Source organism: Camarhynchus parvulus, chromosome 1, assembly GCF_901933205.1.
Source record: "Camarhynchus parvulus chromosome 1, STF_HiC, whole genome shotgun sequence".
Classification (NCBI taxonomy): domain Eukaryota; kingdom Metazoa; phylum Chordata; class Aves; order Passeriformes; family Thraupidae; genus Camarhynchus; species Camarhynchus parvulus.
In genome coordinates, this window is record NC_044571.1 from 84,861,352 (window position 1) to 84,875,075 (window position 13,724).

Sequence of the window (13,724 nt, forward strand, 5' to 3'; positions counted from 1 at the left end):
TTTACACTGCACAGTGATTTATGACAATTGGAATCTCACTATTTCTGCAATTAATATTAGTGGATGCTTCCTATTCAGAGGAATGTTAATCATAATAATAAAAATGGAAGTATTATTGGAGCTATGCTTCAGAGTTCGTATTTCATACTGAGCCGAAGGTTCAGTACCCAGCATCATTCTCAATGGAGCATTCACATTGTATGGACAGATGGATGTGCACCAAAGGTAAAATAACTGAATTAATATAAGCCAGAATAATATGCCTGGCATATAGCTTCCCATTTTCCCATTTTGCTGTAAGGATCTGATTTTCAGGCTTTTTAAACCAATAATAAATTATAGCAATGCACTGTTAATTACACCTTACAGAAGTGGTGTATAGTATAAATTGCACTGGTGATGGACTTAGATTAAGTTTCTCATGCTTATTTTTAGCAAGTCAAAGGCAATTCATTTCCAACTGGGCCATGTTTAAAAGTTTGGAGTGAAAAAAACTGTGTAATTATTTCCTAATAGAAAGAGAATATTGGTGACAATATTTTATCCTACATATCTTCTTGCACTAAATATATTAATGGGAAAGGAAGAAACAAGAACACATATTAATTTGGACATGTGTTTAAAAGATATAATGAGTATTTATAAATTTTGCTCCTGCAAATATTTTCTAAATTGTCTTATTCATATTGTTACCTCCCTCTGTGCTCCCTTAGATAATTTCTTAGCTTGTGATTGGTTTCTTTATGATTGCTGATGCTTCTGGAAGTATTTGGTCCCTGTCCTTTTTCATTCTTTTTCTTCCTTTTCTTCCTTTCCTTTTTTTTTTTTTTTATGGGGGTGGAAGGGTTTTGTTGGTCTGGTTTTCTCCCCACGGGTTTTGATTTATAAAGAGGGTGAGTGGGAAGAGGGGATAATAGCAACATTTAAAAAAAGTCCTGCTGGCTTTTATTAAAAAACACATAAACTTCAAGCTTTTGAAAATAATTCAGAGCTCATTCAGAAACATCAATTAATATTTCAGAAAATAAATTACCCACATAAATAAATCAATGCTATACATGCCTTTTTGCTGTAGCAGAAAGGCGTTTTTAATTTTCATCCAAAAGGAATGTAACTACCATATTAAAACTGTTTATCAGCAGGTGACTGTGGAGGATGCTGCACATGTAGTCAGTAGGACCCTAACCCTACTTTTTAGGGAATATAGAGCCATGACTTGAGCCAAAATGTCCATCACATGACATAATTATACTCCTGATAGGAAAGGAAAGAAGTTCTTAGGTGGGGACCACATTTTAGACTTTGTGGATCTGTATTCAAATCCAGTATAAACATCCTATATAGCATCAAGGAAAACATTTTGGTCCAGGACTTCAGGAATATCTCAAAACTCAGCTGAGTGAGAAGGAGATGTCCAAATAACTTTAAGGACCAGATCCAACAGGTACTGCTATAAGACTTATTCTGTATCCTGTGGTCTGGATTAGGCAGTTATATGTTCTGAATACCTGAGTCTCACCTTTTCTAAATCACTTTACATTATTTGGGCCTGTTCTTTCAAAATGGCATCCAGGTCATGATATAAATACAGATGTACTTATATTTAGGGGTTTGTATTGTTTTGCTTGGATTGGGTTTGGTTGGTTGGTTGTTTTTTTGTTTAAGAGATGAAATCACTTTGATTGTGCATTTGAGGGGTCATCCCAGAGATATACATGTAGCCATGTCACAGTAACTTTCAGAAGACAGGTATAAATGCAAGAGCAACCTTAAACCCTCAGTTTCTAACCATGACTGCTAAAGGAGCAGAGCAGACCACATTCTTATATTTTCCATGCTGGAGCTTATTCTCCAAGGTGGGAATAATAACACTTTCCTGCCTTGTCAAACAGTTTTAAAATACTTATATTGAAAATCATGAGTAGTATAGGTATTGTGGTGACAGGGGACCCTAATTCTACCAGAGTCCTGAGAGAGGAAAGTGAACAATCTATTCTCACTACCTCCTCATTTCCAGGTCTCACAGAAAAGCATTCTGGTGAGTGATGGCATCTTCTGCTTTTGTTTTCTTCTATTTGAAGTGAGCATCAGCAAGAGAGGCTACTGAGAAAATTAATTCAGATTGGCTTAGATAAGGACTCTGTGATGTTGATTAAAAACCATCCACAGGGCCATTAGTGAAGTGAGATAATAAATGAAAATGCATTGAATCACATGAGTTTTCTAGTGGGGGAACATCAGGGAACGGTCCTGAGTCCAGTCTTCTTTAAATATCTTCATTCATTAGCCAGAAGACAGGAAAAGTGTACATGTTAATTAAAATCACAAATGATCCAAATTGGGAGGCATTGCATAAATCAGCAAAAATAGAGAGCCTAGAAACCTTAGGCAGGAAATGACAAAATGAGATGCGGATTTGAAAAATGCATGTGGAGGAGAAATAATCTGTACGAGAACACAATCAGTGGCAAGGAGCGTTCTTGAAGAAGCAGAATTAATTGGAAGAAGACAAAGGGTGTGGACCATGGAGTTAAGGGCAATGTAGCAGAGCAGCTATTTAAAGGTGACCTTTACACCTTTTCAGTAGACAGCTTGGATTCAAAATTAATTTGCAATTGGCAAGATTCAAAGGTCAGTGAAGTTTTGGACCATGTATGCAGAAAGAAGTTGCCAAAGACATGGAATCCCACTTCCCTAACAGTATGCCACCATATCACTCAGCCTTCTATTTTTTTTTTCCAATTCTTCAAGACCTTGTGCACCAGAGTGAATGTAAAATACATGCATATCTAATAAAGTGGGTAGCCTGGGAGAGCTGATGGGTCTGGCAAATGTGGCTTTCAATGAAACTACACACACCTTCCTTCTGTGTTCTCTGCCTTCCCAGTCTATATAGGATGTGGTCTCCCTGAGACAAGGAAAGGAGATAAGAAAAGGGACTTGAGACTAACTAGCTAATGAGAGGCAGAAGAGGAGCCCCAGTGCTGCTCTACACTTTTGTTGAACCTCCTACTTGTAGTGTGATAGGTTTGTGACACATGCATCATTAAATTTGGACTCTTCGATGCCACACAATTCACAGGCTATAGTTTACTGATGTGAGAGTGGAAACAGCAAGAAGCATCTGTGGAAGATCTCAGCCATTTCTCTCTAACAAAGGAAAAAGACTTAAGAAATTAAATACTTGGGATAATCATATAAATTTAAAAATATATATATTTTTATTTTTACGTTCTGAAGCCTGCGAAAACACAGAAGAGGAAAGGAACAACTGCTGTGTTAATTGGAAACTCTTGAACCTCCAGTAGAGAAATTGATGAGTTACTCTTTTGGCAAAGGGGTAGATGTTTGCACAGTTGGTCAAGGACAGGTGCCAATTCTGAGCACTGTACAGAAAACCTTAGTTTGTATTTAACAAATGCATTTCTTTCTATGAAATAACTAAGCATACCCTAGTAGTGCTGACGTGATATTACAGAAGGATCCCATATGTATAGATGACTGTTTTAGATAACCCATATAACAGTAAGTAGTTGTGTTAATTTATTTTTCTATAGCAAATAAGTTAAAAATCACTGAACAAAACACTGATTTTTTTCTATGTCTGTATATTTTTCAGGTAGACTGAGAATAACATATCTAGGTTAAAACAGTATCCTACAAGAAGCATTTGATGGATTGTTCCTAGATATTTCTAAGAAGGCAACTACCAAAAGTGAGTACTAATTCCAGTACCTGGGATTTTTTAATCATGTTTTATTGTTTAAAATAAAATTATGATATTTGTAACATTTCTTGAGGAGATTTCTCTAATTGGAGTCATCAGGAATTTCACTAATTTCTCTAGAACAGGTCTATTATTGACCCATGTCTATTTTTATTAGCTGACAAGGATAATTTGCATCACAGTCTCAGTCATGGATTCATTTCTGCTGTGCCAGGCACTCTAGAAACATAGATATTCTCTGCATGAAATTACTTACGTCTTAGTAGAAGTCAAGAAGCTATGGATAGTGACAGACAGAGGAGACCCGTGGATGTGATAAGAAAGTGCTGGTCAGTATGACAGGCAATGCTAATAGCACACCTGCAACCTAGTCCTTGTCAGAGAATTTTAGATACTGCTGCAGAGAAAGAAAGTCATTAGCAAGGTAATTTTATATGTGTTTATGGAGATCAGCATGAAAGAAAATACAAAAGCACTCATTTGAAAATCCAGTGCATAGACCACGGAAAATGCACGGGTTGATTGGATGCAGACAGCCTAGTTTTGATAGAAATGGGGAAGGAAACTCAATGTTGTATATGGAAAAATGGTCTTTGTATCCAGGGAATATCATCAGGGCAAATTAACAGCTGTGATGTAAGTGACAGAAAGGAATTCTGCAGTAATTGACATGTTCAAAGATAAGGTCTGAGATAAGAGATTTACCTAGATGGGTAGAGAGCAAGGAAAGGCATTATCTGAAGTATGATACAAAAAACATACTTTGAATGTATGTGTAGCTTCAGTGTAACTGGGAAGTGGCATCTGGAGTGGACAGGAATATGAGTTGAAGATGATATCAAGGTTACAGGATAGTGGCATTGTCCACAGTGATCAAGAGGGAAGGTTGCTTGGAGATCATTGCTGGGACATGTCAAGCAAAGCTGGGACTATTCAGTAGACAGAACATTACAAGGAAATGGTCAAGAAGCAGAAGCAGGAATCAACGAATCATGGAATATTTGATGTTGGCAGGGACCACTGGAGATTGTCTAGTTGCCTTTCAAATCAAAACACACTTTCTTAGAGAATATTGCTGAGGGGTGATATTTAAGAACTTTTCACCTAGAACTGAAGGGCTGGGGTACCTGTGGCTCTGCCATATAAAGAAGCAGCAAATGTTCACCTCAGCCTGGGAATCTTGATATGAGTGATGAGCGGAGAGAAAGAAATGTCTGTTAATATTAAAACTACAAGTACAGTAGGAGGAGTTATAAAAGTCAAAGCCATAAATATAAAGTCATATTTAAATTAAATTGATGCAGAATTATGTGTACTTGCAAGACAGAATGGAAGTGATTAGTGAACACCAGTGCTTTAATCACCAGGACTACACAGATACTGGCATAAGAAAGAAGAGGCAATTCCCAAAGAATGAAAATTTTGCCTATGAGTCACGTCATGGACTTTGCTCTTTACTCCTTAGGGAGAAACCATGTACTCCTATAAGGAATTAAATTGCACTTTTTTTTTCCATAATCTTAGAATCATAGGAAGGTTTGGGTTGGAAGAGACCATAAATATAATTTAATTCCAATCCCTCCCTGCCATGACCAGGGAAGTATTAGGGCTGGTGTGAGCTGAAATGTTGTGTCTGTAGCAAGAGTTCAAAAAGTTAACCCCTGAGAAAGATCTCACTGCAAGATAATGACTAGACATAAAAAACAAAGAGAAAGAAAAAGGGAAAAAGAAAAAGACAAAAAGTGTTTTCAAAGTCAAGGTTTCATAGTAAGTGGTAACAGTATAATGAGGTGACAGAAAACTGAGCGGAGTAAGGAAAAGAGGAAACCTCTAAAGTAAAACTTCTCAAATTTCTGGGAGTCGCTGCACATGACAAGCTCTCTATTAAGAGACAAAAATTTCAGAGGACATGTCTAAATAGCTTTTTACTGAAGCTGAATTCTTACTCATCAATGTAATCTGAAGACTTTTTCATTGCAAAATGCTACTCATTTCAAAATGCAGTTTTTTACAGCCATGATGCATTTTATAACCTTTTTGCTAACAGGAGATCTGAGTAGTGACATAAGGTCAAAGAGTCAGTAATAGAATCCAAATCAGTTATTTCCTGTGGAATCACAGAATTTTTCCCCAGTTATGTCCAACTGGGTAGTGGAGTCAGTCATGCCATCTATGAGGCACATTTTCCCCTCAAGGGGTCTTTCCAGAGCTGCTTCAAAAGTATGCCGTACTAGCTGGTCCCATACTATCTGCGACGTCTTGGAATTATAGAATATTTGGGGATGGAAAGGACCTCAAAGATCATCTAATTCCAACCCCCTTCCATGGGCAAGGACGCTTTTCACTAGACTAAGTTGCTCAAAACCCCATCCAACCTGGCCTTGAATGCTTCCAGTGATGGAGGAGTGCACAGTTCTCCGGGCAACTTGTGGCTGTGCCCCACCACTCTCACAGGAAATAATTTTTTACTAATATCCAATTTAAACCTGACCTCTGCCAGACTGAACCATTCCCTCTTGTCCTGTTCCTCCACACAATTGTCAAAAGTCCTTCTTTCAGCTATTTTATAGACCCCTTTAAGTTCTGGAAGGGGCTCTAAGGTCTCCCTGTAGCCTTGTCTTCTCCAGGCAGATCAATCCCAACTCCATCAGCTTGTCTCCACAGGAGAAGTTCTCCAGTCCTCTAAACACCTTTTTGTCCCTCTTCAATGCACACACAAGATGGATATGAACAGTACAAATAACAGGGTGTGTTATTTTACTGTCTCATTAAAAGTAACAACATGCCTCAGGGATATAGAGTGTTTCTCAGGAGCCACCAACATTAATCTGGAAAGAGGATGATTTTTGGAGCTGCTGTCCTCTTGCAGCTCTCAGTGGAAACTGTAGCTCATTGCTGATCAGACTGCTCTTACTCAGGTGAGGAAAGATGGCATTAGGTAGTTGGCATTTGGTACCCAGCTTGAAAACACATTGTTTTTTGTTGACTGTCATGCTATTCTGCTGCAACCTGTGCACTCTTTTCCTTTCTATTTTCCTGTTAAACCATAAGGCAACTCTTAAGTCTTTGGGGACTTTTGCAAGCACTTTGTATTGATAAAGTTTTGGGAATAAGTTTTTGTAAAAATCCCCGTGTCCCAACAAATTAGAAACAGCTAAACAATGTGTATGTGTTTTCAAATTTCCTTAGGTCCCCTGTCTTCTTAGCCTTGATCAACCTGTCACCAGAACTGTGTGGCATATCTTCTTGTTTACGCTACAAATCCAAGATAAGCATCTTCAGCAACTGTAAATTTATACAGCATCTAACACGTTGTGCTCATGATACACTCAAAGCCTCCAGGTGCTATAACCATAGAGATGTTACATAATCCTAGAGAGCTTCTCATTCTTCCCACAAGGCATCTTGTTTCAACCCACAATATAGAGAGGCATCCTTCTAAAAGGTTCTGTTTATTCAGATTAATGTCATGGAGTGTTAATTAAGCATTGATACTTATGTCTTATTCTCTGAGGTGCCAGATCATCATTTTTCTTGAATAACCCTTGAAGTTTGGCTCAAGGTACCGGAGGTATGATAGAAGAGCCGTGTCTTGGAGATGACTAGATTAATTATTTATTTAGTTAGTTATGTATTCATTTGATTATTTATTTTTGCTGTCAAGTGCATCAGTTTCCATAAACCTTTCTCCTCCCATTATTTAGCAGAGGGGGAACTGGAAAACAACAGGAAGGCTGTAATTAGCAAATGGCTGTGGAGTATGCAGCAGGTGGGGGATGGCTGTAGAAACCAGTATGAACTCAAATGTTTATTACAAGAACTGTTTGTGCATTGTCTGTCAATCGTTTTCTCCCTGTTTAGATTTGCAAGTGAATTGCAGATGCATTTCTTGTACACATCGAATTCTGCTTTTCTTTTGCTTTGCTGCAGAAATCTATTTTCAGCCCAGTTTTTTTCCTCCTGTTGTGACACGCAGGAGATGTGATCTCACACTCTCCAAAGAACCGATACACAACAGCAAAGAAATAACAAAGATCCCTTCATTACTCTGGAAAAAGAGATAACTTCTTAGTGGGGGAACCGCCTTTAGCTGCAGATAGAGTGTATCTCAGAGAAATAGGGATCCTTATTGCTCATCTCCTTGTAGGTTTAACAAATACACCAAAATATCATAGCATTTTCCTTCTGAAAACCACGTGCTGTGTGGGGGCGCGTAATGACATAGGCTTAACCCACAGCCTGCAAGTGCAACAGCTTTTAGCCATACCCCCCACCTTCATGAACAAGCTGAGCCATCCCAATGTTCTGGCACAGTTTTGCTGCTTTTATGATCTTACAGAGTTTCACTCAGGGCTTCTTTGTGTATCTCTGGATGATCTCATAATGTACTTTATAGACCTATCTAACAGTGCCATGCACAAGGCCCACACAGCTCATGTGTGCTGCTGTCACAGCCAGTGACTGCAAACAGCACACATGCTTCAGTGGGAGCTGTGTATCCTCAGTTCCCTCTCCATGCCTGCATATCTTCCCCTTGCAGCAGATGTGTAGCTCCTATAAGCACGGTGCCATTGTCCTAGAGCTGGTCAGAACCCCACTGTGCCATGGCCAAAGCTCTTTGACACCCCTTACTTTGCAGCCCTGATTGAGCAGCACAGCCCGTGGTGCCACGTGCCACCCCTGGGGACTGTGTGCAAGCCCTTGTTTGTCACCCACAGCCATGGTACAGAGAGCTTACTTATTGAGGACTCAAGGCAACTATGCATCCAAGAATTATCATCCCAGTTTTCTTTTCATAAAACCATAAATTCATAGACTAACAAAATGGTTTGCGTTGGAAGGCACTGTGAAGAATGTCTAGTTCCAACCCTGTGCCATGGGCTGGGACACATTCCCTTAGATCAAGTGGTTCAAAGCCCTATCCAGCCTGGTCTTGAACACCTCCAGGGATGGAGGACCAACATTTTCACAGCCTCTGCCAGTGTCTCACTACTCTGATAGTGAAGAATTTCTTCCTGATACATAATCTCGCCCTGCCCTCTATCAGTCTGAATGATTTTCCCTTGTTCTGTCCTTCCACATCCTTGTCGAAAGTCCCTCTCCAACTCTCTTGTAGCCCATTTAGGCACTGAAAGATGCTTTTGCTTATTCATGATAGCTGAGGTAAATTCAGTTGTTCATGGCAAAGCTTTCAAATTTTCCATCTGTCCCAATCTAGGCTTGTTTTAATTTACAGATTCTCATTAGACATTGACTTTTAGGGTGAGGTGACAGTGGGGTGAGGGAGCAAAATTTGCTTTGGGGCACATAAGCATACTTTCCATTTTACAGGAGAGCATGAAATGCTTCTGTGTGAAAAAGCAGAGCTTTTTCATCCAATTTTAATGCTAATTTTGCAACTGTGTCTGACTATCCTCAACTCTGCTGCTGGGTAAGTTTGTATTTTGTGTGCATTCTCGCCAGGGTTAAGAAGCCCCTGAAGGTTGTCAGGCAAAACAACAAAGTGAGTAGGGGCATTCATTTCTTATGCAACAGGGTAATCTAAACAACAGAAGTATGGAAAAATAATTGAAAGTGAGTTACAGGATCTGTCTTCACCTGGTACAAGAAAGCACCCTTGAGTACTGTTGCCATAAAACTATTCAACATGTGTTTAGCTCCTGTGAGGAATCCTATTAAGCCCTAAATTGAAGGACAGGCTTAAGTACAGAAGACAATTTAAAATATACTTCCACAGGTGAGATTTTTCCCCAGTTCCATTTTCTAATAACAGCATAGTGTTACCAGTGATAATAATGGACAGTCATGAGTTTGGTAAGGTTAATGCCTTAGAAGTAGAGCAGCCTCTTTTTTTGCTCTATTCCTAATTTTTGAATAGTTTATTTTCTTCTTTCTGCCAAGCAGACACAGTTGTTACCTGGTCTAGGCAGAGAAATAAGTTCTTTTTTTTAACAGACTTAACTTATTAGCAGGAATGGACTAGTCTGACCGAGCTGAAACTACCATTCTGAACACATGTAGTGCTAGTAATATTAGCAATATATATAAATAATATGTGTGTAGGTAACTCTTACACTGTTGGTATATTGCCAGTACATGGCATTGTTGGTAAAGGTAGCTACACTGGGTTTTAATAGAAATATCAGCACCTCTGAATTACAGGCCAGCTCAGAAAAGACAAGTTCCATGCAACCATGTTCACAAGGATCTTTCAAATCTAGCTGGACCAACAAATACAACTGCTTATGAGAACAGCAACCCAAGTATAGAGAATCCAAAGGCTGGAGAAGTTTTTCTGAGCTGGACATCTGGCTCGAGGAGGATTGTTCATCCCTACATGATGAAGAAAACAATTTGTTTTCTTCAAGGATTACTAAATGCAAGGTACTTATTGGGAGGGGCAGGCAGGTGCATGCCTGAGGCATGCACTCAGGCCTCCAGACCATTCAGTCCTTTTGAGAAAATAAAAATTAGTTTGGCCAACCTCATGCAGATTTGCTGTCCTGTTTGAGGCAAACACAATTCACCTGCAATCCTCATTTTTTGATGTCTGTGCCAGGGAACTGGCACTTTCATGTGTAATTACCAGGCATTAAGGAATAATTCTTCTTGCTGTCCCATCAAGGATGGCACAGAAGAGACTCCCCAAGGAGCTTCTTCAACAGACAAATGCCAAATACGCTGTTTATATTTACAGGATCTTAATTCACCCATATTAGATTGTGTATAAATGATGTGGCTCTGCTGGGAAGTGCTCAGCTGCAGAATTTACTCCAAGGGCTGTTCCCAGTTAGACTCAGCCACACCCTGCCAGATGTTGGCAAAATATCCTTAATGTCCATGAAACATGTGCTCTGGAGTCACAGATGATGGACCTGATGAGGTGAAAGGATCTGAAAGGACATTTTAGCACTTCTGCACACTTCCTTACAAAGAAGACCATCTTTGACCCTGAGAGCCCGAGGACTGAGTTTCAAGCTGCCATTTATCAGGACAGTGGGTTTGAGTTTCTCTTTATTTTCTTAATTTTATTGCGGGTGGTTTTTTAAAATTTTAATGATGTGACATTTGCCAGGGAAAACATTTTCAGCAATAAATCTCATCAAAATCTCCACAGAAATCTCATCTATTGCTTGACATTAATTTCAATCCTTTCCACTGCAGCTGTCTCCCTGAAGGTTTCATCTTTATGCTGCAAGACAGGGATTTGCTCATCCTGCTCCACTGCTCTCAGAGCAGCCTCTGGGTATTAGATGGTAGTAGGACACAGGGGAAAGTTTTTTATTTTCGTAGTTAAATGCAGTGGCATAATTTTCACATTGTTGCCTTTTGTTTGATCTTTTGATCTTTTAACCAATTCCTTACCATTCCTTGGTGATCTGTTAACACACTTACCCAACTAGCAGAAGTTCCATTTAATCTGGGAATAAATCCACTGACAGAACTGTTTTTCCTGTTTTCAATTGCCCTGCTTATGTAGAGAGTCTACAATGGCCACCTCTTTTCCACTGGCTTTTGGAGAAGGGACACTGTCTCTCTCCATCTCACTGCACTGACCAACCATGGTAAAAGCAAAAACCACGTGTGCCATGACAAAAGCAAACAGCACATGTGCACAGACATGGTTTTCTCTTTGGACAGGAGAACTGTGTAGCTGCAGCATTGAGGTCTCCAGAGAAAAAAGAAGGAGACCTGCTGTAGGGGGTCGAAGATCTGATGGCATCCTAAAAATCATCCTCCCGGGCATTATGCTGTTAACTTGTTTGGGAAATTAAATCAATTTGCAAGTACATGCAATGAGCGTAAAACTGAAATTCCTAAAAATGTTAACATTGAGATTAGCTGGCAAGACCTTGGGGCAGCAGACAGGCACCTCTGGGGCACCTCTAAGAGGAGAATTCAGCTTTCTGCCTGGACATACTGCATTCTTCTTCAACAAAATATGTGAACTGGACCTGTTAAATGTTGGAAATACAGCAGAGGAATATCCCAAAGAATTAAAAAAAAAGAAGAAAAATAAGTGAGCTTGTTTGTTTCCTTGCTCAGTATTTTAAAGTCTGTAGTTGTCATCCAGGGGGGAAACTGAGGGAATCAACTGGGACACAAATTGCTTTGTGATGGCATGACTTGCTGAAGTGATGAAATGCATGATGTTTCCTGACACATACATATTCTTAGTAGCTGCTGATGAGACAGGATGAGTGGTAGTGCAAACGTTTGCCAACTTGGGGATGGCTTCTGATAAGGAAGGTATGTAGAGCTATCTTTGAAGTCTGTCACAGCCAGGCACATATGTAACTGAGAACAGTGGTGGGTGTTTATTCTCCAAGGACACCTCAAAGATTGTGTCCAAAAAACCCACGAATCATGTCGCTGGAACCCTTTCCAAGTCATGATCATCTTGGAGTGCTGACCATCCATGTTGGGGATGCAGGATGTAGGCTGTAGATTTGCAATGTTAAGCAGCAGGATACGGATTTAGGAGTTGACTCTGGGCTTCAGTTTGATAAATGGTTGTTTGTTTTCCCCTGAGATGTTTTTCCATAGTCCTGCCAGAGGAATTGTCAATTTCATGGCTTTCTGAGACAGCTTGGACTTTCTGGGAAGACACCTGTGTCTATTTTTCCTCTTGTTCTTTGGCCATCTCCTTTATTTTTCCAGGCTTGCCTCCAAACACTATGAGTGCATTTTGAGTCTTAGGTCAGTTACTCCCTGGTGAAAATAAATGTATTTAGAAAATCATCTGGAAATCCAGATCAAATAATTTTAAAAAAACACTGCCCTTCAGCTCGCCAAAGCCTGGACCATTTTTGTCTCCTTTATTTTCTTTATGACCTTTACAAAAATTTTCATAAGAAAAGGTGGCTGCTGTCAGACTAACAATGCTTCTCCTATCTGTGTGTCTCTGTTGCTGGAGGATGCTAATAGCAGAAGAGAGATAATTGTGCTTTAATTGGGTTCTGCTTGTTCAAAGAAGGAGGGGGTAACGGATGCTTCTTGGTTTCCATGGCCTTGTAGATAAGTTTCCATATAATGCCAATTAAGAGCAAAATAAGGAGTATGCAAAACAGGTGACAACTGCTCTCACCAGGAATTGTTCTTTTGTGGCTAAACCAATAGGGCCTTCAACCAAGGGTGCTCTTTTTGCTGCTGGAGTTTCCCTTGATTTTTTTAATTGCATTTTGCATAAGCTTTGCTGTTGAATGGATCAAGTACAGAAGAGCTTAAGATAACAGTGACAGGGGGAGACTGCCAATTGTGTGAATATATATATATATGTGTGTGTGTGTGTGTGTGAGCATGTGTGTACACTTGCCAAAAGTAGAAAGAAAAGTCAAATTAAGTATTTTTTTTCCCCTATGAGTTATTTTTATTTTGTTTTTATTTCAAAGGGATCTATTGTGTCTGGGGAGAGGTCAAGGGTTTTTTTCTTCTCTTTTTATGCATTTTTTTTCTTTATCCTTGTTTGTTAGTTTTAGGGGTAATTATTCACCAGGGCCTTTTCAACTGTCAAACACAACAAAAGATAATCCGGCCTCTTCTCTTCCCTGCCCCCACACTCGCCTTTTCCTCCAACAAAAGCAGCCTTTGTTGGGATTGGTCATCATTTCACAGGGATCCTTCTTCATCCCACAAGTTAGGAATACTCTTCTACTTTATATCGAAGTGACCTCTTACAAATGCAGGGAGACTCAGGATGTCGCAGCTGATGCTCTGCCCTGGCTGATGTTGCCCATCAATACTTGCCAGCTTGACAACTTAGATGCTCTGAGCACTTTCTTTTCCTTCAAGCAGGATTTCTAACTTGCTACAAGAACTGTTTATCAATTTATCTACAATGCACAACTCGGCATTTATCAGTCTCCATCTAAAGGACTGTCCGTAATAAGTTTGCAGCTGCATTTGACTGGGATGAGCCCTCTGACTTTCCAAATTATGTTTTCTTTTTTCTTCATGACTTTCAGCTCTTGCTCTTGAGGAAGCACATAGAGAAAAA

General features: G+C 39.6%; 1 protein-coding gene across 3 annotated transcripts in view; it reads left to right on the forward strand.

Moving 5' to 3' along the window:
* Positions 1 to 13,724, forward strand: part of TENM4 (teneurin transmembrane protein 4) — a 595,878-nt gene that overhangs the window by 194,806 nt on the left and 387,348 nt on the right. For all 3 annotated transcript variants that reach the window (XM_030971231.1, XM_030971250.1, XM_030971240.1), the window contains exon 3: positions 3,620 to 3,715. The gene's annotated coding sequence lies outside the window, so the exon portion shown is untranslated. The remainder of the gene's footprint in view (positions 1 to 3,619; positions 3,716 to 13,724) is intronic.